Source organism: Stegastes partitus, unplaced genomic scaffold (genome assembly GCF_000690725.1).
Source record: "Stegastes partitus isolate 25-593 unplaced genomic scaffold, Stegastes_partitus-1.0.2 Scaffold715, whole genome shotgun sequence".
In the NCBI taxonomy this organism is placed as follows: Eukaryota; Metazoa; Chordata; class Actinopteri; family Pomacentridae; genus Stegastes; species Stegastes partitus.
The window spans coordinates 197,757-207,392 of NW_007578446.1; the positions used below are offsets into that span (position 1 = coordinate 197,757).

At 41.1% G+C, this 9,636-nt stretch overlaps 1 protein-coding gene across 1 annotated transcript in view; it reads right to left on the reverse strand.

Moving 5' to 3' along the window:
* The window catches only part of LOC103364081 (receptor-type tyrosine-protein phosphatase N2-like), a 200,532-nt gene that overhangs the window by 190,038 nt on the left and 858 nt on the right, over positions 1 to 9,636 (reverse strand). The window lies entirely within an intron of this gene.

Below are 9,636 nucleotides of genomic sequence, written 5' to 3' on the forward strand. Positions count from 1 at the left end.
GGTATCGGATCGGCCAGTTACCACTGTGAAGGAAATCATCCGGTACCGGAATTTCGTCCAGTATTGGCCCGATACCGATACCCAGTACCGGATCGGCGCATCTCTAATTTAAACATGTCTTTTTGAGCTGCCAACAAAAACATTACTGTACCGAGATGAAACACATTGATGTTGGTGTTCATACTGAAGTTTTAAATCACCCTGATGGTTGAAAAGCAAGTGATGGTCAGACATCTAAGATCTGTTAGGTCATGAAATTAACACTGAAAAACTCAACTCTGTTTGTCAGAACTGTATATTTAGAATATTGTTCCATAAAAACAACCCCCTCCTCCCTTGAAATGGCTGAGATATAACTCTTCACTGTATTGACGCTGTACGAGCTCTAATACTGGAACTGATTATTATTTAAACCCATTCTGAAGACAAATAATTGTACACAAAGTCCCATCCTGCAAGCAGACATGATTTGTTTTTTCTTCAGTTTGTTAAGTCAGGAAATTTTCGAAGTCTGAATCCATTTTTTTTTATCGCCCTTCAAGGTGGAAATGCTTAACAATGGCTCTGACTGCTTATCTAGATCATAACACACCCTCAAGAATATACAACAAAACATATGAACATGTTAACATGATCAAAACTTGATTTTATCTTAAAAAGGAATGTTAACATAGAGATGTTTAATTTCAAACATATGCTGATCAGAACTCAGCATGAGGAGTTTATGTTATTTTGTGCTAATAATCTTCTTAGTATTAATTAATTTTGGTGTAAAGCTTTGGTGCTGCGATGCTGATGGTGTTAGATGAACCACTGGACTGCATTATTTCCTTTCAAACCCTCATATGGTTCAGCAGTGGTTGCAGATGGCAGGACGGTCCCCGATAGCAGCATTAGTGGAGCTGCAGCCAACAGATGGGCACCAACATGCTCGTCGACCACAGTAACGTCCACCTCAGTGGATTGTGGAGGGACAAAGACCTCCATCCTCTGTGCAGGAACCTTGAGGTTCTGTGTCATGCTCCGTTTGTTTCTGGTGAAGTCACTGAGAAACTCCTCCTGTCTGATGCTCAGAGCTGAGGGTGAAGCTACACTTTGAAATATAAAAATAAAAGCAGATAAAAACTGTCTGGAAACAATAAACAGTGGGTTTTAATAGGAAAAGATCTATTTTCCATATGTTTTACATGTGGTTTGGTAAAGACACGTCTTAGTTATCTGGTTATCAAAAATCATAAAGAAAACTTCTTCTAAATCAAGTCTCATCATTTCATTTCTCACTAATGCAGCTGTTTTCTACATTCATCCCAACTTTTCCAGATTCACTCATGTTTAACTTTGTGCATCAACTGGTCTTATTTGTTATTTATAAATGCTTGATTCTACATCAGCGACGAAGCAGACACTATTTGTATTGGCTGTGGAAACAAGTGCTCACGAGGACATTTGAGTCTCTTTTCTTCTACGGTATTAAAAACACTGCCTAGTGTGTTAAACTGTGTCTGCACCAGTGTGGGCCAGACATTCCAGTGCATTCACTGGACTTGGCAAGTGAAGAATATCTGCATCAGTGACAACAAAAAAAAACATCTCTTCTGCATTTCAGCAAGTGTACGAAAGGACAAGCTTGATGAGCTGCTTGGGCATTCACGTCTGTTTCTTATGCTTAACATGCATCCAAACACAGCTTTTTGGCAACCGAACAGAGGAGCAAGCGCCAACGCCAGATGGGGTAGCGGAACGAAATGTTACCGGAAATATGGCCGCGCTGCGCAAAGCACAACATGAGCCGAGACATTTGGCAGATGAGCGATGACGTTGCTGAGAGATTCAAGTAATACAGACTGCGTCTCCAGATGTGATGCCACAAGATGTGGGTCCACCACAGAAGACGCTCAAAATGAAAATGAGAACATCGTCCCTGTCAGCTGTGGATGAAAGAAATGCCTCAGTCTGAGCTAAAGAAAGAGACAATCTGAGGGAAAAGTGAGGAGAATACTGACACGACACAGAACAGAAACAGCTGGAAGGAAGGAAAACTGAAGGCAGAAAGCTGCAGAGAGAAACACAGCTTTGAATCATGACAATATAATTAGTAACTAAGAACATGGAGGAATCAGAGGGTGTCAAATTCAGCAGTGAATAAACAAAAAAACGGACAAAAAGAGGTGGAGTTATACTACTGGCTTTAAAAAAAAAAAAGAAAAACCAACTCTGTAAAACTAGACTTAGTGCAGAACATAGATTTAATATCTGCATCTATGTACTGTTAAATTCACAGTCCTGTATGGTTAGAAGAACTGCTCATGTAAAATGGTCATCAATTATGTTTTATAAAATAACTAAAGTTTGTATAAACCTGTAAAGACCACGTATGTTCATGGCAGTCTTAAGTTTGCAATAACTCCTATAACTCTGATTTCCTCACATGGAGTGAATGAAATGCTCGTACGTCTGTCACACAAAAGAATCATGCATTTTGTGTTCTTTCATAGATTTCACCAAATCTGTTGGATGAAAATACACATATAGCAACTAGAATGATCAGTTTTGTTCATATAAAAAGTTGTGTTCATCAAATGTTCTAAATGACGTTTGTGTGAGTACGACTGACTCCAGCTGGTCACTCATTAGACTCAGACACAACCATGACAGTGGGAACGTCGATGGAGCTCAGCGGAAATCTGACAAAGCAAATCATTGACAAGTCAGGAAAGTCACTTTAAAGCAGCTACACATCCCAAAATCATTGTTTGGAAGCATAAAGTTTATGGTGCAGCTGTGTTGCTGCTACAATCAGAAAGAAAACCAAGTATCAGCTGAGACAAGAGTCAACCAGGAATCACCAGAAAGCAGGTCTGCAATGAATGAGAAGCTGCTGGAACACAGCTGTCAGCGTCCACAGTGTTTTACATCAACATGAGCTGAGAGGCTCCATGAAGAAGGAAGAAAGTCAATGGAACAATGAAGAAAGAGGTTTGCCTCCACATTCTGCAGTGGTAAAGAGTGGCAATGGTTCAATCAGGGAAGAACTGAGGTTGTAGACAAAGATATAATCAGGAACTTGCCAGAAGCATGTAGACCGCTACCAGAAGCGGTCATTAAAATAAAAATGACTAAAGAATATTTACCGGAAAATTAGTATTGCTGTCAATGTATATTTTGATGAGGAAGATGTTGTCATGGGTCTGTACGGTGGCTCGGTGGTTAGCGCCTTCACCTCACAGATACAAGATCCCTGGTTCACGTCCCGGTGAGGACACCCGGGATCTTCCTGCGTGGAGTCTCCATGTTCTCCCCGTGCAGCGTGGGTTCTCTCCGGGTTCTCCGGCTTCCTCCCACAGTCCAGAAACATGCTGAGGTTAATTGGTGATTGTAAATTGTCCGAAAGTGTGAATGTGAGTGTGCTTGGTTGTCTGTCTCTAAGTGTAGCCCTGTGATAGACTGGTTACCTGTCCAGGTGAACCTGCCTTCACCCTGAGTCAGCTGGGATAGGCTCCGCCCCCATGACCCTGGTGAGGATGAAGGTGTAGAGATGATGGATGGATGTATTTTGCCATATTTCCATAACATCTATAATATATCTACAAAAGACACAATTTTGTGTCAAAAACCAGTTTTAGTGATTCTCTTGTAGAGAAATCAGAGTTACAGGAGTCACTGTGAACTTCAGACTGTCCTGATGTACATGGTCTTTACAAGTGGACGTCAACTTTTGATGATGACTGTATATTTATACATAAATGAAGAAAAAGCAACCGTCTCTCCACAAGAAGCTTTCAAATTCTCCAATCCTTCACCTGAATCTAAAACAGAAAGATTATACAGTCCAACAGCAGCAATATGAGTTGGAAGGGTTCAGACTGCTAAGACTATCAGAGCAGCAAGCAAAGTGAATTTTAGGAGAGAAGACTTCAATATAAAGGCGCCGCAAAAGCTGCCCGAAGCAGCTCAGGGTTGAAGCAAAGACGCATTTGCTCGAGGTTCCAAGGTTTCATTTTGAGTTAAAAAAAAAAAAATGAAGCTTGTCCTGAGGCTTTAAAAATCTGTGGCAGGAGGAAAAAGGAGACAACAGGAAGAGTAGGTGAATTCTGAGATCAGTCATCTTCATTCTGTTGTAGGTCTGGTCTTTTGTACATTTCTACCAACTCCCAGGAGAAGCTGCTAAATGCTGCACCATGTTCACCAGCTCGTGTCCGGCTGCTGCTCGGTGCAGAGCAGGTGGTTTACAACACAGGAGCTGATCACTCTCTCTAGAACATGCTAAACTCTTTCACAGTTCTGACACTGTTATCATGATACTAGAAGGTAAAAAAAAAAAAAAAGCCTTTTCTGTCGGGGTTGGAGAGCATTTCATGGAACCTGAATCTCAGATCAACAATTCAAAGTCCCAAAAGTTGAGAATAATTTGACATTTAAGCAAGAAAACTCACTGACATTTAAAGATGTAAAAGTCAAGCTGTGACAGACGACATACCTGCTGCTTGCTGTGTATACGATGCACTAATACCTTTATCCTGCGTTCGACTCATAAAAATCATTGGAAAAGGAGATAAAACACAAAGCAAGAAATGTACACGTCAGCATTTCCACTTCTTTCAGCTTCTGTCTCTGTCAATGAACAACAACAGTCCCGTCTCGGTCACTAGTGAATCTAATTGAATGGGCTCTCCTCGTTACAGAACATTCCAGAACCTTCTTTAGATGCCTGCAAAATGAGTTACGACCCCAACTGCCACGCATTGGGCACAAGCGTCTCTTCAGCAGCTGCACAGTGCGTCAGGCCAGCTTTCGCCATCAAAGAGCCATAAAAGTGAGCCTTTTAATGGCAGCGGCGGTGGCTGAGAAAACGGGCGTTAGCGGCGGGCGAACAGACGGCATCTGACACGACAGGTTAATAAACGTCGGAGCCCCTGCCAGGATATTGAGAGCAGCTCCGAGCTTCCCACAGACCAAACCGACGGCGGGAATGTCGGCCAGTTGAAGCACAAGCTAAGCTCCACGCTCCCACATCTGACGTTCTGTTTTGCAAAAAGGGAGAAAGATTGCATTTAAACCGTGAGATTGAATTCATCGTCTACACTTGAAGGGGTCTGAGGAAGTTTAGAGGATGTTGTAAAACCCTTTGAGGCAAATGTTGTCATTTGTGATGTTGATTAAAGGAAACTGGCCTGATGAGCTTCACTTCCTGCATTTCCAGAATCAGACTGACGAGGTCAAAGGGAAGAGCCATCGCGTCTTGTCAAAAAACAAAGAATGCAGCTTTAGAGATCCTCCAGCTCACTTTTGTTTTTCAGAAGAGCACTTTTCGGTTCCCTTTTCCCACATTTGGACTAAATTACGCCCGTGTGCTCAACAGCCCCCGGCGGCCGTGTTCACTAAGAGCCGCACTAATTACAACCGTGGGCAGAAACATTGCAGGCTTCCACCAGTTTAGCGCTTGATTTATCAAGAGCACTTATGCAAATCTAATTTCCACAACCTGAAGTCCAACTACAATTACTGCAGCTCTTCAAAAAAGAAGAGCAGAGCAAGAACAAGTGAGAAGTTGGTCCAATAAACACCGACACCTGCACAACACAATATGCTGAGCATTTAAAACAAGCTTGTAGCGCGTTAGATATGTCAACCTGATTGGTTTAAAGGCTCAGGTATCACCAGGTGCTGACCCTTCACTCTTCCCCGTCCAGTATCTGTCCCTAAAAGCTGCTTGGTTTCACTGTGATTAAACAGGAAGCAGCATTGCTGTTCATTTTTATTTAATGTTTGGTGGAACTGCACTTGAGAATTTTTAGAATCGTGACTCATCGTTTATTCACTCACCTGATTTTGCAGGTGAAAATGTCCCTGATGGCTGCTGTGCTTCACATCCAGCTGTGGTCTGGTGATGTGGACAGAGAACTGTTGTGTTTCAAAATCCTCCAAGTGTCTCTTATCCACATTCACTTTGATTTCAGAGCTGTGAAGCTGTTACTGACTGAATTTTAGGATATTTTTTTAAAGTTTAAAAATATATATCATGGCACTGAAGGGGCGAAACAAAAGACTGTAAAGTGATGGTTGCATCAGGAGAAAACAATAAAACATCAGCTCACAGATATCAGATGTGTAGCAACCGTCTTTGAGGGAAGCCAGCAAGTTGGGATTGTGTTTAATTATACTGTGAAGTTGTCTCATTTTCCTCATTCCAATATAACAGAGGTGCCTTTAATTCTTTAATTATATTTTGCTTCTTTTCAAACACTCCCAGCATTTTCAAAAATGGTGAACATACACCATGAAAACAGAATCCTGCTGACTGGACAGAAAACACAAATACCCGCCTCAGAAGAATCAGTTAATAACACTTCATTTATTCTATTCATTTATGACAAAAACAGCACATTCATGAACATTTTTATAAATGTGTCTGCATTTGCTAACTGGTTAATTTATGGCTGTAGTCCTTTGGCAAGATGTAGGAGAAACTACATGTACTTTTACTGGAACTTTTCATGCAGCTCAGTGCAGTTCAGCACCGATGATAACAAGATTCAACAAGTCTGGAGTGAAATAAAGTTAAGTATTAAAACAAATGAACTAAATAAAAAACTAGAGTGAATTGGGTTCTGTTGCATTGACATCAAGGTTAGAAATCAGAACCTTGTATCTGGTAGAAGAGCTGCTCTTAAGATTTTTAAGTGAAATGTTTTTTACTTTTTCTGGTATCACTGCTGTTGCATCATTAAACTGTAGATTATTGCTCAGACCTGTGAGAACAGAGACTCATGTGGAAGAGAAAACAGACAAACGTTTGAATGTGAACTGGGAAAATTAATTATTTTGATAATCCGTTAATTGTTTCTTATATCTAAAGCAGAAATATAATCCGTCTACGTTTCTGTGGCCTATTTTACAACATTTTGTAGATTCCACAATTATATTTAATAAATAATAAAATGCACTACGGCCGTAATGTGAATCTGTACATCACTATGTGGTGGCTCGGCTCTGACCTGGTCGCTCCCCAAAAGATATTCAAGATCGGCAAAGCTGCAGATTTATTATTTATGCTTAAATTACATTTTTTTGGGAAATGTATTTATTTGATTGTAACAGCTTAGCTTAGCTTCGCTTAGCTTAGCTTAGCTAAGTGGAAATAATGGGGAATGTGAAGCCACACTGGAGCTCACAAAATTCCTTGCAAAAAACATGAATATCTAGTTTTTGCTTTTGCCCACACACACTTCTATGGAGCAGGACGCTGAACATCTGAGCAAACAGCGTTCATAGACTTCATAAGAGAGAAAGCTGAGGAGAATATGTGCTTGTGTGTGTTTATAAGAAAAGGAGAAAGCAAACTGTGTTATCTTTTCAGAGGCCTGAAATGCAGATGCTTCAGTGTCTTTAGAGTTTTGTCCCTCTTAATGGCTTCTGCAGACAGCTGGGGCCAAACATCTCATTTGCATAATTCATTTCACTTCTGAGACAAATGCCTCCAAACTTGTCGCCTCTCTGTGAAATCGGAATATTTCTCCAGCTCTCCCGCTGAGTGCCTGTTTGGTGAATTAAACCAGAGGAGCAGTTTTGGGGAGGGGGGTTGTGTTGTTGTTCTTTTTTCTTTTGCAGAGGAGAAGGAGAAGGTGAACTAAATCAGGTTCAAAAGAAAGATAGTGGAATAAAGACACACAAAGACGTTCTCTGCTGAGCGGCTGCAGGCATGAAAGGCTGAACTGGTCTGTGGTCAAGGTGCCGTCGTTCAAAGGAAAGTTTGGGTGATGAAAGTGGATGAAATGTTTGGAGGCACCTGGTGGGACGTAGTGCAGGTCTCTGTCTCCCTCTTGTGGCTCAGCAGACTAACAGCAGCTTATTAAGGGACAACTTCACTGTTCAAATGAACAATTCTAACTAAATGGAACACACTCTGGTCATTCAGTCATCTCTGCCTCCTCGTTTGGCCTTCTGCGGGATAAACGAATATATGATGCAGAGCAAAATTAACGAGACCTCAAACCTGTGACACAAACTCACATTCAGCAGCTGCAGGAGCCAATTAGAGCGCAGCACTACAAGCAGGAAGCAGTTTGTTGACTAGCAGCTTGCTGCTGTAGTCGCTGTTTTATGGAATTAGGTTTGAGCTTGACTGTCCTCATGAAAAAAAGAAAATATATTGACTGATGTTTTTTCACACTTTTCAGACGAGGTGCAGCGTCTCAAGTGTTCATCTGGCCTGTGGAGGAGAGTCCTGCTGCAGAAGGACAGAACATGTGGGCTCCCCTCAATAACATCAGAAACTGGTGCTCTGTGTAAGAAAGCTGAAGAACTCCTCTCTGGTTTTCTGTCATTGGGTCAGTAAAACATCCACCGACTGTAAAACCTTCATCCACTTCTCACTCAGGTCATCTGTGAACTCAGCTGCAGGATGTTGAGCTGCTTCATCCACACAGGCTGAACTATTCCTCCTCAATGATCACCAGCGGCTGAAACTATTCTGTGCTCAGATTCCAGCAGCACTCGGCTCTTCTCCTCTTTGTCTACTTGCTCATATGGTCTGGATGAGCCTGATGCTGACTACATCTGCTGAGGGCAGAAAATAAGCAAATCCCTCAGTTTGAGAGCAGGAAGAAGAGCGAGGAGAGTTTAAAGTGAGACTGGTCCAAAGGCCGTCCTTACAGGAAACCGACTCTGAGGCAGCCGCGTTCCAAACGTCTACTTTACAGCATATCAAGCTGTTTTTTAGAAATGTGGTGCAATAATTTAAGTTAGTTAGGATTCAGTTTTAAGGTGATAATGCTCCTTTGGCATTTATTTTTTATAATTAAGGAGAATACACAACTGCTTGTTTGTTAGTCTCACAGAAGTAGACATTAAAATTGTTTTCTTCCATATTTGTCACTTTTTTTATTTTTAATTATTTCCACTCATCTGGTCTCGTCTTTATCTTCTTAACCACAAAGTCAGACAGTCATGCTGTCTTTAAAACAAAGAACTACACCATGTAAAATGAGATATTTCATCAAAACCACATTGTTCTATACGTCTCATTAACTGCATTTGGAAAAATATTTTTTTATGTTAATTCCAGCTTTTCTCAATTGTTGTAACCTTCATACTTTGCACATTTATGATATCACGTGTGGCTAAAAGCAATCGGGGAATGGATGGGAAACAAACCACCGTCACAGTCTCACCTCTGACTTTACACTGAATGTTAGAAACTCTTCTCACCAACACTCACATTGTTCATCTGATCACATCCCAGCAGCTCTTACTGACTGATTCTCTGATATTCTGTTACTCTGATGCCCACAAACTCTAAAGTGATGACAAGTGAACACGATTGAATGCATCAGTCAATAAATCCCGTATCACATTTTCACATTTTCTTCCTAAAGATTCTGCCAAATGTTCCACATGCTGCTGGAGACTGAATGACTTCCTCTTATTATTCTCTCACCAGCTGATGAAGAACTCATTGAAATCCTGTTTTGGAATTCCAGATTGACTCAACACAACTTCCTTTTATGAACTCAACGACGTTCTCGCTCTCACTTGAAGCTTAAATCCAATTTATTCTAACGTGCTTTGGATTAAAGGGTCGAATCAGTTCTGCATCCGCTGCATAGAATCTGTGTGTGAACGGAATCAGCTGAAAAA